This window comes from Lepidochelys kempii, chromosome 19 (assembly GCF_965140265.1).
Source record: "Lepidochelys kempii isolate rLepKem1 chromosome 19, rLepKem1.hap2, whole genome shotgun sequence".
NCBI lineage: Eukaryota > Metazoa > Chordata > Testudines > Cheloniidae > Lepidochelys > Lepidochelys kempii.
Genome location: NC_133274.1, coordinates 15236434 through 15252126, shown reverse-complemented (window position 1 = coordinate 15252126; position 15693 = coordinate 15236434).

Below are 15693 nucleotides of genomic sequence, written 5' to 3'. Positions count from 1 at the left end.
GATGCGACATTTCCCGTGTGTGACCTAAAGTGACCTTAATAATTGGCTTGTCCATGACAGTGCTATTGGAAATACCCCAGATTGGGGACTGATAATGGACGGCACCTGGAATTGTCTCACTCCTTGCTGCATGTGTCCCGTGGGCTTCAAACCACAAAGGCCTGCAGCATCTGTCAATACAGGAGTTAATAAATCGAAGATCAGCAAAGCTGCATGTCTTAGCTTCGTCGTCTGCAAAGCAAGGGCAGGGCACGTGGGACATACAAGGATTTTTCTATGGTTGTGAAACCATTTTGTCCCCTTCTGAAAACAATGGCTTGGAGAGGCTTTTTCGGGAACAAAATGGTCGGAGTTCCACTAAAGATAACTCCAAAGCCCCAGATCCAGGCTCAGTTTTGAGGAAGTTCAGACTGAGATTTAAGCTTTACAGTGTCTCTAGATACCCCATCACTAGACTGTCTGAGCACCTCACAGACATCTGTGAAATAGGGCAGATTAAGTGACATGCCCAAGGCCTCACAGGAAATCTGTATCAGAATCACAGATCTGTTTTGTCTCATAGACTCATACACTTTAAGGTCAGAAGGGACCGTTCTGATCATCTAATCTGACCTCCTGCACAATGCAGGCCACCAAATCTCACCCACCCACTCCTGCAATAAACCTCTCACCTATGTCTGAGCTATTGAAGTCCTCAAAACATGGTTTAAAGACTTCAAGGTGCAGAGAATCCTCCAGCAAGTGACCCATGCCCCATGCTGCAGGGGAAGGCGAAAACCTCCCAGGGCCTCTGCCAATCTGCCCTGGAGGAAAATTCATTCCCAACCCCAAATATGGCGATCAGCTGAACCCTGAGCATATGGGCAAGATTCACCAGCCAGACACCCAGGAAAGAATTCTCTGTAGTAACTCAGATCCCATCCCATCTAACATCCCATCACAGGCCATTGGGCCTATTTACCACTAATAGTCAAAGATCAATTAATTGCCAAAATCATGTTATCCCATCATACCATCTCCTCCATAAACTTATCGAGATTAATCTTGAGGCCAGATAGGTCTTTTGCCCCTACTGCTTCCCTTAGAAGGCTGTTCCAGAACTTCACTCCTCTGATGGTTAGAAACCTTCGTCTAATTTCAAGTCAAGTCGGTCCAGTGCCCCAAGTACAGGCTCATCCTTGGTGTGGAGAAAGTGAATAGGGAAATGTTATTTACCCCTTCCCATAACACAAAAACCAGGGGTCACCCAATGAAATTAATAGGCTGCAGGTTTAAAACAAACATAAGGAAATACTTCACACAAAGCCCAGTCAACCTGTGGAACTCGTTCCCAGGGGATGTTGTGACGGCCAAAAGTATAACTGGGTTCAAAAGGTTTCAGAGTAACAGCCGTGTTAGTCTGTATTCGCAAAAAGAAAAGGAGGACTTGTGGCACCTTAGAGACTAACCAATTTATTTGAGCATAAGCTTTCGTGAGCTACAGCTCATGAAAGCTCATGCTCAAATAAATAGGTTAGTCTCTAAGGTGCCACAAGTCCTCCTTTTCTTTTTGGGTTCAAAAAGAATTAGATAAGTTAATGGAGGATAGATCAATCAATCACTATTGGCCAAGATGGTCAGGGATGCAATCCCTGCTCTGGGTATCCCAAAACCTCTGACTGCCAGAAGCTGGGACTAGATGATGGGATGGATCACTCGATAGTTGCCCTGTTTGGTTCATTCCCTCTGAGGCATCTGGCACCAGCTACTGTCAGATGACAGGATAGCACTGGTCTGACCCAGGATAGCTGTTCTTATATTCTTCCTCCATTTGCATTTAGCTGAATCGGACACCAACAGGATTTCAAGACTCTGGTGCCCAGGCCTGGGGAGTCTCAGCACAATATTTGGCCGCTTTTAGTGTTGTGCTGATCTGGTGGAGAGGTTGTACTTGAGAACCAGAACCTCCCATGCAGGGAGCGGAGACCTCACAAGCCCAGCACTGTCAGCTGGCTACAACCTTGTCTCTCTGTTCAGGACTACAAGGCTGCTGCTTCGCAGGTTTCGGTTTCGGAGTTCAGCCCTCTCTGGCTGCTGGGCCGGGCCGGTCAGCTCTTCAGGGTGACCCAGGAAAGCAGCTGCACAGTGACAGGCACATGGGCTGCTCCTCTCATTGGGCTATTCATGAATGGGCTTCCCCATTTTATTGACGGGGGAAACCACAGGCCGGCGAGATTTTCCCCCGGTCACCCAGCAAGCCAGTCAGCCCAGGCCTGCAGCATAGCCCATGGTGCCAGTGCTCCACCAATATTCAGGAATGTGGGCCCGACTCCACCAATGTTTGGGCTTGTATTTTCAGAGCCGGCCCATCCATTGGATGGACCAAGGCAACTGCCCCCGGTCCCATGCTTCAGGGGGTCCCGTGCTTCGGGGGGATGCAGGGTCCAGGGCGGCCTCGGGGCTTAGCGAGGGGCCTGGCACCAGCAGCAGCGAGCGACTCGGCCCCAGCCCGCTCCACCCCCCCGAACCTCCTGCCCTGTCTCTTTCCGGCTACCGCCCCCTCCCACAAGCGGCACTGGGAGCTGGTGTGGCGGAGGGGGGCGTGCTGGGGCTGGGTCACTCGCTGCTGCCAGTGCCAGGCCCCCCGCTAGCACCCCAGGCCACGCTGGACCCTGCATCCTCCTGAAGTGCGGGGCCCCCCAAAGCGTGGGGCCTGGGGCGGTTGCCCCGGTCCATCCTATGGATGAGACGTCTCTGCTTGGACCTGTTCTGGCACCACCAAAAATTATACAAACCTGGCACCCATGGGCCTCCTCACTCCCACACTCATGTTCTAGGCACAGACATCCCAGTGTACGCCTCCTGGGCTGGCATAGGGGGGCTGGCCCCTGTAAGTGGAGCAAGTCCTGTGCCAGAAAGCATGCTCCCAGTTTGGCCACATAAGAGGGTGGGGCAGCAGCTGGGGCTATAAAGGGTGAGGGAACATGGGAGAGGGAGGAGGCCCCTGGTGAAAGGCTGAAGGGTAGCAGAGGGGATGGCCAGCTAACCAGCTGATCTCCCTGAGCTAGAGCATGGGGGCTGAAGGGAGCTGCTGTCTGAGCATTGAACCAGAGCAGTAGGCTTCCCTGCTGATGTCTCTCCGTCCTGGAGCGAGAGGGCTGAGGACCGGGGAAGAGTGGCAGGGAAGACTGGCTGGCCTGCCTGAGATGAGAGGTTAATGGAATAAAGAATTTTCTGTAGTATCTGGCTGATGAATCTTGCCCATATGCTCAGGGTTTAGCTGATCGCCATATTTGGGGTCGGGAAGGAATTTTCCTCCAGGGCAGATTGGAAGGCCCTGGAGGTTTTTCGCCTTCCTCTGTAGCATGGGGCACGGGTCACTTGCTGGAGGATTCTCTGCTCCTTGAGGTCTTCAAACTACAATTTGAGGACTTCAATAGCACAGATATAGGTGTGAGGTCTTTTTTAGGAGTGGTGGGTGAAATTCTGTGGCCTGCGATGTGCAGGAGGTCGGACTAGATGATCATAATGGTCCCTTCTGGCTTAAATATCTATGAATCTATGAATGGGGGGATTGATGATCGGATGAACTCCCAGCAGAGAGGCCGGGGGCTCTGGCTGGGAAAGACAGGGCTGCACTCTGGCAGGACAGGAGAGGAGTGAAGAAGAGCCTAGGCGCGATGGTAGACGCAGTAGTGTGGCATGTGCTACGTTGAAGGGCTAGATGTGGTGGGATTTGAAGGACCCTCTGCACTGGGGTGGCAAACAGACTCTTGGGACTCTTCTTATGGCTCATTTGCACTGTGTGCTTGTAGCATACCAGCCCTGAGGAGGGCGTTAAGGAGGCAAGACAGCCTGTTGTGGAGTACTGGGGGGTCCGAGATGGAAAGTGGGATGGTGGCATCCATCTTAGGACACCCAGTTGCAACGTGGCGGGGCTTGGGGATGACGGGGAATCAGTCATAGGCTGGAAAGCAATAGCAAAGCATGCTCCTGAGCATGGCTGTGAGATCCAAACATGCTCCTCCACTCCAGGGCTGGAAGTGTCTGGGGTGAGCACCCTGGTGTATGGGAGAGGTCCAGCTTGCTACCTGGGTGCCTCCCACCCTCCTTGTCTGCTTGGCGCGCCTTGGCTGGAGCAATGGCCATTGTGACAGGAGAGCTTAGGGAGTAGATGTGGAGTGGGTGGGCATCATAGACCCTGGAGAAGACTCAGTGCGTGAAACAATAACAGGATCTGCCAACAGTATTAGGTGTGTCCCCTGCTTCCCAGGGAGTAATTTGAATCCAGGCCTCTTGCTTCGGCCACACGGGGCTGCTGCAGCATAAAGAACACGTTGCTGTGGTCCCAATGTGCGATTTCCATAGACAATCCCTCACCTTGAGACGCAGATAAACACACTGATGGCTCAGCGAGAGGCACATTGTTCAGAGACGCTGCCTTTTGCTTGGTAAGAAGATGCACGAGTCTCATTTGGGCCCTGCAAAGCTGCCAGAGGAAGAGAAACAAAATCGCCTTTTGTAATCAGACACCTTTATGGCCCCTGGAAATTGCTTTTAGCAGCTTGCCAGGCTGTGGCCTTTCATCTCCTCCTGGCACATAGCTCTAATCTCTGCTCAGGCATCCTCACATGCCACGCTAAGCCGGGATCGCCAGTGCATTGCTGGGGATCTGGCCATTCTCACAGCAGAAAGCAAATACACAAAAACATCTTTCCCCCCGGTGTTTTCTGCCTCTACAGCATGTTAATATTCACTCACTTCCGGCAGGGATTTGGCTTGTTTATTGTCCAATGTTGCCCTAGTAGCATGTTCTTGGACCCCAGGGGTTCATTTGATTGTTTCTTCCAATTAAAACCCACCTGCATTAGAGTTGAAGGCGAGAAGGGACCATGAGATCATCCAGTCTGATCTGCTGGATATCAAAGGCCATTCAATTTCACCCAGTTACCCCTGCTTTGAGCCCAATCATTTGTGATTTGGCTGGAGCATGTTCTGGAAAGAGCCAGTCTGGATTCGAAGAAATCAAGAAATGCTGAATCCCAGCACGTCCCGTGGGAGTTTGTTCCCTTGCTTAAGCGCCCTCACTGGTAAAGAGCCTAGGTGCCGTGTTTCTAATCTGCGTGTGTGGCGTCAGCTTCCAGGCACTGGGCCTTGTTCTTTCTCTGCTAGATGAAGGCGCCCTTGCACCAGTGCTTTCTCCCCAGGACGGTGTTTGAGAGGTGATCAACTAAACAGACTGAGCTCTTTAAGTCTCTCTCTGTGAGACGTTTCCAGCCTGCAAGTCATTTTTGTGGTTCTTCTCTGCACCCTCTCCAATGTTTCAGCATCCTCTTTAAAATGGGAAGAGCAAATTGGGACACCGTATTCCCGTCTGTCTCAGCAGTGCCGAATACAGGGGTAAAATCACCTGCATCCTTCTGCTCTCTGCTCCCATTTATACAGCCCAGGATTGCAGCGTTCCCTTTTTATCACAGCGTTGCATTGGCAGCTCAAGTTGAGGTGCTGTGTCCTGGGACTCCTAAATCCTCGCCGGAGTCGCTACTTTCCAGGGTACAGTTCCCCCCTTCAGTAGCTGTGCCCTGCACCCCGTGTTTCTTGGCATACAACTTTGCATTTGACTCTATAAAAATGCCTTTATTTTGAATGGGCCTCAGTTACTAAGTGATCCAGATGGCTCTGTATGGCGCCCTGTCCTCGCCATTGTTTATCACGCCATCAATCTTTGGGTCATCCAGACATTTGAACAGCAGCATTTTGATATTTACTTCCAGATCGCTGATGAAAATATTGAGTAGCATCAAGACCTAGTCTCGATCCCACATGTCCATTCAATGGCTATTCCCCATTGACAAGTGCTGGCTGAGATCTGGCAGTTAGCCAGCTCTGCCATCTGTTTAACCTGTGCCCTATTGATATGGTGTTGTGCATTACCGAATCAACCCCCTTATAAAAGTCCAAGTATATAATATAGACATATATTTATACCAGGTATAAGTAGACTTGTCACGAAGAAATCATGTCAAATCATAGAATCATAGAATAACAGAGTTGGAAGGGACCTCAGGGGGTCATCTAGTCCAACCCCCTGCCCAGAGCAGGACCAATCCCCAACTAAATCATCCCAGCCAGGGCTTTGTCAAGCCTCACCTTAAAAAATTCTAAGGAAGGGGATTCCACCACCTCCCTAGGTAACACATTCCAGTGTTTCACCACCCTCCTAGTGAAAAAGTTTTTCCTAATATCCAACCTAAACCTCCCCCATTGCAACTTGAGACCATTACTCCTTGTCCTGTCATCTGCTATCATCCAATCTACTCTCCCACTTAGCCCAGTTAACAAGCCACGTGGATGTGGGGAAGCAGTAGATGTGAAATATCTTGACTTTAGGAAGGCTTTTGATATGGTCTCACATGACCTTCTCATAAGCAAATTAAGGAAATATGGCCTAGATGAGCCTACTCTAAGGTGGGTGCACAACTGGCTGGAAACCTGTACTTTGAGAGTAGTTACCAATGGTTCACAATCAAGTTGGAATGGCAGACTGAGTGCCCCCCTCTCCCCCAGAGATCTGTCCTGGGTCTGATTCTATTCAATATCTTCATCAGTGATGTAGGTAACGGCACAGAGAGTGCAAATATAAAGTTTGCAGCCGATACCAAGCTGGGAAAGGTTGCAGGTGCATCGGAGGACAGGATTAGAATTCAAAATGTTTTTGACAAACTGCAGAAATGGTCTGAAGTAAATAGGATGAAATTCAACAAGGACGAATGCAAAGTACTCCATTTAGGAAGGAACAATCAGTTGCACACATACAAAATTGGAAATGACTGCCTGGGAAGGAGTCCTGTGGAAAGGGATCTGGGGGTCAGAGTGGATCACAAGCTAAATTTAAGGTTTCAGAGGAGCAGCCGTGTTAGTCTCTATTCGCAAAAAGAAAAGGAGGACTTGTGGCACCTTAGAGACTAACCAATTTATTTGAGCATAAGCTTTCATGAGCTACAGCTCACTTCATCGGATGCATTCAGTGGAAAATACAGTGAGGATATTTATATACACAGAAAACATGAAACAATGGTTGTTACCATACACACTGTAAGGAAAGTAAAGGAGTACTTGTGGCACCTTAGAGACTAACCAATTTATTTGAGCATGAGCTTTCGTGAGCTACAGCTCACTTCATCAGATGTTTACCGTGGAAACTGCAGCAGACTTTATATACACACAGAAATCATGAAACAATACCTCCTCCCACCCCACTGTCCTGCTGGGGTGGAGGGTGAGAAAACCTGGATTTGTGCTGGAAATGGCCCACCTGTTGATCACTTTAGATAAGCTATTACCAGCAGGACAGTGGGGTGGGAGGAGGTATTGTTTCATGATTTCTGTGTGTATATAAAGTCTGCTGCAGTTTCCACGGTAAACATCCGATGAAGTGAGCTGTAGCTCACGAAAGCTCATGCTCAAATAAATTGGTTAGTCTCTAAGGTGCCACAAGTACTCCTTTTCTTTTTGCGAATACAGACTAACACGGCTGTTCCTCTGAAACCTGTAAGGAAAGTGATCACTTAAGGTGAGCTATTACCACCAGGAGAGCCGGGGTGGGGGGGAACCTTTTGTAGTGATAATCAAGGTGGGCCATTTCCAGCAGTTGACAAGAATGTCTGAGGAACAGGCGGGGGTGGGTGGGGGTGGGGGTGGGGGGAGGAAGTAGTGCAAGTAGAGTGTCACGGCAAACCTGGTGGCTGAACTTTGTGACTTTGTCCTCACCCATAACTATTACACATTTGGGGACAATGTATACCTTCAGATCAGCGGCACTGCTATGGGTACCCGCATGGCCCCACAGTATGCCAACATTTTTATGGCTGACTTAGAACAACGCTTCCTCAGCTCTCGTCCCCTAACACCCCTATTCTACTTGCGCTACATTGATGACATCTTCATCATCTGGACCCATGGAAAAGAAGCCCTTGAGGAATTCCACCATGATTTCAACAATTTCCATCCCACCATCAACCTCAGCTTGGACCAGTCCACACAAGAGATCCACTTCCTGGACACTACAGTACTAATAAGCGATGGTCACATAAACACCACCCTATGCCGGAAACCTACTGACCGCTATTCCTACCTACATGTCTCCAGCTTTCATCCAGACCACACCACACGATCCATTGTCTACAGCCAAGCTCTGCGATACAACTGCATTTGCTCCAACCCCTCAGACAGAGACAAACACCTACAAGATCTCTATCAAGCGTTCTTACAACTACAATACCCACCTGCAGAAGTGAAGAAACAGATTGACAGAGCCAGAAGAGTTCCCAGAAGTCACCTACTACAGGACAGGCCCAACAAAGAAAATAACAGAACGCCACTAGCCGTCACCTTCAGCCCCCAACTAAAACCCCTCCAACGCATCATCAAGGATCTACAGCCTATCCTGAAGGACGACCATCACTCTCACAGATCTTGGGAGACAGGCCAGTCCTTGCCTACAGACAGCCCCCCAACCTGAAGCAAATACTCACCAGCAACCACACTCCACACAGCAGAACCACTAACCCAGGAACTTATCCTTGCAACAAAGCCCGTTGCCAACTGTGTCCACATATCTATTCAGGGGACACCATCACAGGGCCTAATAACATCAGCCACACTATCAGAGGCTCGTTCACCTGCACATCCACCAATGTGATATATGCCATCATGTGCCAGCAATGCCCCTCTGCCATGTACATTGGCCAAACTGGACAGTCTCTACGTAAAAGAATAAATGGACACAAATCAGATGTCAAGAATTATAACATTCATAAACCAGTCGGAGAACACTTCAATCTCTCTGGTCACTCGATTACAGACCTAAAAGTCGCAATATCACAACCAAAAAACTTTAAAAACAGACTCCAATGAGAGACTGCTGAACTGGAATTAATTTGCAAACTGGATACAATTAACTTAGGCTTGAATAGAGACTGGGAGTGGGTGGGTCATTACAGAAAGTAAAACTATTTCCCCATGTTCCCCCCCCCCCGCCACTGTTCCTCGGATGTTCCTGTTAACTGTTTGAAATGGCCCACCTTGATTATCACTAGAAAAGGTTTTCTCCCCCCAGCTCTCCTGCTGGTAATAGCTCATCTTAAGTGATCACTCTCCTTACAGTGTGTATGATAACACCCATTTTTTCATGTTCTGGTGTGTATATAAATCTCCTCACTGTATTTTTCACTGAATGCATCCAATGAAGTGAGCTGTAGCTCCTGAGAGCTTATGCTCAAATAAATTGGTTAGTCTCTAAGGTGCCACAAGCTAAATTTAAGTGAACAGTGTAATGCTGTTGCAAAAAAAGCGAACATCATTGTGGGCTGTATCAGCAGGAGTGTTGTAAACAAGACACAAGCAGTGAAATCTTCCTGCTCAGCACTGATAGGGCCTCAGCTGGAATGTTGTGTCTGGTGCTGGGCACCACGCTTTGGAATGACGAGGACAATTGGAGAAGGTCCAGAGGAGAAAAGAAGACGGGCTGGGGGACGTAAAGGTTTGTTACAAAGAGGAGGGTAATAAACTGTTCTCCTTATCCACGAAGGACAGGAGAAGAAGTAAGGGACAAAACTGCACCAAAGGGAGGGTCAGGTTGGACACTAGGTCACACAGCAGCTTAGTGGCATAGCCAGACTAGACCACTCCTGCTTCTATTGTGTTAGGATCACGAGAAGCAGTATCACCGTGGCCACTATACCTGTCTGCTGTGCCCCTTTGACTGTGTTTCAGGCTGATTCCCAGCCAGCCAGTTGCACAGGAGGATCTCCCTTCCCTCCCTCGCTCCCTGCTGGTCCCTTTCGAGGACTGGGATGGCAACAGCGGGGAAGAGAAGGCAGGAGACTCCAGCCTGATGTGCAATGCCTGTGTGTGTGGTGAGGAGACGGATGTGATATAAGGGGACTGTTAGGGAAAGGGAGCATGTCCCATTGGTTAGAGCAGGTGCTTGGGAGGCAGGACTCCTGGGTTCTGTTGTGATGCCAATTTCTCAGCGTGGGAGCATCTCATTGAGCTCAGACTCTCTGTCACGCCTGGCTCAGGTTCTGCTCAGCGTCTCCCTGCTGCGAGCTCTCCCCACCCTGCTAACGGCGCTCAGCCAGGGCCCCTAACCCTCAGTCATTCTGTGTTCAGCACAGCCCGTCACTCCTCCCTGCACTGGACCTGGCAGCAATTTGGACTCGCTGCTCCTAGTGTAGGGCTGGGCGTCACCCCCAAGGAATCCCAGGGCTGGAGCCACAGCCAGAGAGAGAGAATTGTGCTGGGCTTGGCAAGCCAAGGCAGCCAGTCGCTCCACCCCAGCCAGGCCCAGTTTGCAGTAGGCTAGGCTCAGGCCTGGGCTCCCACAGGCTAGACAGCCAATTAACTTCTCTTAAAAAAATGAATTCCTTCACTAATTAAAGATCAGGAGGCACTTTGGGCCCGTCTAGCTGGATGAGAGCTGCTGTTCTATGAGGCAGCATGGCCTAGTGGCTAGTGCACTGGACTGGGAATCAGCAGAGCTGGGCTCTATTTCTGGCTCTGCCACTAGCCTGCTGGGTGACCGCGGGCAAATTGTTTCCTCTCCATGCCTCAGTTTCCCCAGCTGTAAAATGGGGTTCATGAGACTGACCTCCTTTGGAAAGTGCTTAGAGGACGGAGCTGGGGGGATCATCCCCCGGCAGATAGCAACTCAGTGCCTATGTCCCGGGCCCCGCACTCCCTCCCCGGGACAGCCCTGGATGGAAGTTACAGCCACCGACTTCCTGGGGAGCTGGTCAGAAGCTGTCAGTTCCTGAGCACCTCCTGCAAGGGGCTGAGAGCCCCCAACGCCTTTCTCAGCCAACCATTAACGGGCCTGGGGCTGCATCACTGAAGTCAATGGGAGTCACAGCAGTTCAGCGTCGAGCCACCAGCGTGATCTCTGCACCAACGGACCTGGAGTGTGTCTCAGAGACAACAGTCTGAGGGCCACAGCATGCAGGGAGCCACCAGGGATCTCATCTCCCACATGCCTCACCCTGAGAATGAGCTCCCTCAGTTCCTGTAGAAGGGGAACCCGCAGAGGAACTGGGAGCCCATGGAGGCGTTGCTCTGAAATGCAGCCACTGCACAGGCCAACCCCAAGTGTTTGAACATCATGAGCCAGGCCTCAAAAAATCGGCAGCATGGCTTAGAATCATTTTCTTTTTCAATAGCAAATGTTGAGTCTGTGTTTTGCCATCTGGGTTCTGAGCCTTTAGTGGGGCGTTTTCCAGCTTCTTCCTTGAACCTCAAGGGCTAGTGACCACATTTTTGGCCTTAAAATGATAGCTGAGAGTCTCACCTGACTTGAAGGAAACCCTCCGGTACTGCGAGAGTTGGCAGTGCTGGCTTCCTGGACAACTGCCCTGGAATAAGGGCCCAAAGAGAAACAGGGAACTTCAGGAAGCCTCTGACTCAGCATCGCCCTCGTATTGCCTCAGGACACAACACATTTTGCAACCGTGAAGCAATTCATACTTTACATTGAAATGCAACCACTTCTGGGCTGCTGCGGAATGAGTTTAACTCTGCCCAGCCCTCGAGAACCAGCGGGGAAGGACGTTATCTCATTGACACTGCTGCAGGAATTCTGAGCTGGAGAAAATGGAGAGTGAGCAGGAAACTGAGGACGCAAGAAGCCCCAGGGAGTTGTTTGTGCCAACAAGTGGTCGGGACCTTGGTTTTGTGGCTTATCAGCAAACCAGCACCTCCGACCACTCCGCGTAGCTGGGTTGGTTTGGCGATGACTGAAAGGGCAGAGTGCCACCTATTAACCCAAACCCAAAGGCCTACAAGCAAGGCTCCCCTCCCTCTCTTGTTCCTATAACTGTGATAAAATGCATTCATAGTGCACCTCTGCACTCATAGTGTACCTCACCTACGCTCTGCCCAAGGAACCCAGCTCCCTCCCCACCTGAGCTGTGCAAAAAACACGGCAAAGTGGCTTTTGTTCTCAATAGACTTGTTATTGGTTGTATTTATTATTTTAATTTCCCAGCACATTCTTTAATTCAAAAGAGCCTGGCGCTGGTGGGAGTGGAATGATCTGCCCCCACCTCCCCAGTGGGACTCTGATAGCTAGAGAGCTGCTTAAGCCCTGATGAACGAGGTTTCATATCCCTGCCAACGCTTCGCTCTCGTGAATTGTAACAACTCGGCGCACTCCTGCTCCCCCAGGCCCTGCTGGAATCTCGCTATGTTCCTGGCCTCAGCAGCTCCCTCTGCCACCCTCTGGCCTCGCTGTTAGAGGGCTTATTCCTTCACCCACTTACTTCCCTGGTCCTTCTCGCATGAACAGAGAGCAACAATACCCGAAGTCCAAAGGTGCAAACAATTCGATGTTTATTGGGGTGAACTTCCAGCAAGCATGATTCCATTTTCCTTCCTTAGTATCCTCCTTCCCAGCTCTGACACCACAGAGCCTTACACCTGTGTCCCTGTTCCCATTCCTGCCCTTAGCCAAACATGATTCCAATTTCCTTACCCCCATTCCCTGGTCCCATTTCCCCCTTTAGCAAAACATGATTCCAATTTTCTTACCCCCATTCCCTGTTCCCATCTCCCTCACCCACATGCCCACCCCCACCCACACCCCCTCACTTCCTCATTGACTACAGATTATATAGTAAAACTTGAGTTCTGCTTAGCTATACCTTAACCAATCATTTTCCTGAAATTTAACTAACCAATCCTAACATATTGTAACATGATTATGTAACCAGTTATATCCCACCACCTTAATTAGTTTACACCCAGCAAAATTAATTATACAGCAGACAGGAACAATCACAGAACCAGACAGAGATTATACAGACAAACAATAGGGAAATGGGGACTACAATGATAGAACAACACAGAAGTGAGGATTTCACATCCCAGCTATTGATAAGTGAGTTCTTGCCAGACAGGATGCTATCAAACTAAGTTTCCTTTTACATTTTCTAGGCACTTCCCTTTCTCTGGAGGTGATAGGAACACAATCCTGTCCTGATAGTGCCTCAGAGCCCAATAGCACCTTATTTCAATGTGACTAGGTTGGAATGTGAGGATGTGACCAGTCGCTTCCCAGCTTATGGCTGCCTCTGCTGCTTAGCCAAAGGCCTTAGCCTAAGAACAGGGCTTCAGACTGTCACAGTAAGAGAAGGCCCTTACACCAGCAGACAGTGATTTTGATTCTTCTTTTATACCTCTAGAACTAGCCAAGTGATAAGAATACACCTAAATTCTTAAAGTACAGGCCTTTGCAGACAGGCCTGAATATCTTTATCCTAACACTTGCGTCTAGCCCTGGAATAGTTCAAGTGACCCGGCATTATTGACCTGGGGTTTGACTCCAGCCGGTTCTATAGCACTGCTCCGTACTTGCAGCGGGGTAAGAAGAGGGAAGTCAGCTCCATCAGGGCTTGTCTGCACAAGTTACAGCCCAGCAAGCCGGGGTGAGAATCTGTGCCACGCCACACCGTCAAGTAGTACCACCGTACGCCACGCCACGCTCCAGGACTTCCGCTGCGCTGCAGCAGTGTCCGGACGGGCAGGCTAGCTGGGGTGCTGTAGCTTCACATCCTGGCTCGCTGCACAGTAACTTGCCATGGAGACAAGCCCTAACCCCCCCATTTCAGGCCTCATTTTTCATGGTTTCTAACATGCATTGGTTATAATTTTCTACTGCCTCAAGGGCCTGTCTAATTGGACTTTGGGCAAGCGAGGTATTTGCTGTTCCATACAAAGAGATCTATTTAAGAAAAAAAGTCCCAATAAAACTTTTTTTATAAACCCTGGACAACATTCCTGAAAGATTTGTTCTCAGAACGACATGTCAGCTGCAGTGCATTCCGCCTCCCACCGCAGCTCTGGGGACACTGCAGTATTTATCTTTGCCTGCTTTACTTGGCTTGGAGTTGTAATATGCCGCAAAGGTGCCTAGAGCGCTGGGTAGCAGGGGGTTTATTGCTTTTTCTGAACTGCTGTAAAATAAACATGTCGAATGCAGGATTGGGTGGGGCAGGTATAAAAATCTGTGCCTCGGTTTCCCCAGTCTGTAAAATGGGATTTAATAATACTTAACCAGAGACGAGAAATAACTTGCCCAAGGTTACCCAGCGGGGAGAGCTGGGACTAGAGATCTGGTTGCTCTGAGTCCCAATCTCATGCGCTATCCCATAGCCCACATAGCTTCCCTTAAACCTGCCCTTCTCTCTCCTGATGTCTTGCCTCCAGAGACTCTGTAAGCTGTCTGGCATGAGGGCTGCCTCTCCCTTTGGGTCTGTACGGTGCCCGGCACAGGGAGTCCTGCTCTGTTGTGATACAGTTAAGAATAAGCAAAGCTGAATGTAAGAGCTGGGGACACAAGCCTCTCTTCTCACTTATGAACAATGCCTTTCTGCTTCACTGCAGGTGGGAATGGCTGCAGTGCACAGCGCTGGGCATGCTGGGGAAACTCTCAAATTAGGGGCCAGGTGGGTGGGTAGGTGGGAAGTTTTCCTCTTCCCTTTAATGCTGCTCCAAGAACCTTTTTCCATTTCCTTTCAAACTGCTCAGTGGTTGAGGCGGCGGACGCAAAGTTCCAGTTCAATTTACAAGGGTCTCTTTTGGCTCGGCGAGTTTTTCCACCCTTTTAGCATGCACGGCTGAGCTGATGGCAGCCCCGCCTGGCAAAGCAGAACACTGCAGCATCTGTTCTACATCAGCAAGGCCAGTGTCTGCAGAGTAACTTGGATGGATCAGAGGGTTTGGCCACGCAGGTAGGAGTCAAGGTAACGTCTTCCTCCTCTGGGACCCTGAAAACCACATCGCAGAGGATCCCGTTATATGGGGGGAAGTGCGCTGTGCTCTCTAAGTGGTCACTAAACAAGTACTAAGGACCATGCATAAGCCATCAACATGAGATAAACTGTAGACCTACTTTGCTGTAGTACAGCCCTCTATTGTTTGAGCTAAAGGAGCAAGTATATGAGCTGTTAGAAGTAATAGGCTATTATCCTCTGGTGGGATCACCTTTTGAGGGAGGTGTGACAGCTGGCCATTGTGTTGTGCATAAATACCTTTATTATGGCTGACAGTGATGCTCCAACTCAGGATCCAAAAGCACAGGGCCCTAGCTCTTGAGCATCTGCTGCTGGCAGCCGTGATAGGGCAGCTTTTTTCTCCTTAAGACCTTAGCCACTGCAGGGCAACAAAGTTATGCACCGGAGTGTGTCATCTGCCCCATAGAGGGCAGCAACGCGCAGAACGCACTGGGCCAGATGGGTGGTCAAAGGAATGTGCCACACTTGCCTGTTCCCTCCGAAGACCAGCACCGACCAGGGGTATGCACCTGCCTGGGCAGAGCCACTCCAGGGCCGGCGGCCGAATTGATGGAAACCTGGAATTCCCATTCTGTGGGACATGTTCACATTAAACACAAACAACAGTTCTGAATTGTGACAAGGCCACATTTCCCACCGACCACATTGCTTGAAAAAAAATTGCTTTGGGGCGATCAAAACGTTTTGTTTTGATTGTGACTTTTTGTACTTTCTGTTTATCTTCTATTTTCTAATAGATTTTGGTCTAATTGGTTATGAGATGAGTATTACTACAACTGACAATAAACCCAGTAGATTTCAAAACACAAAGTTGTTTTAAAATGAAAGTTCAAAATGTTCCATTCCCACCCCCCAGGACATTTTGTCT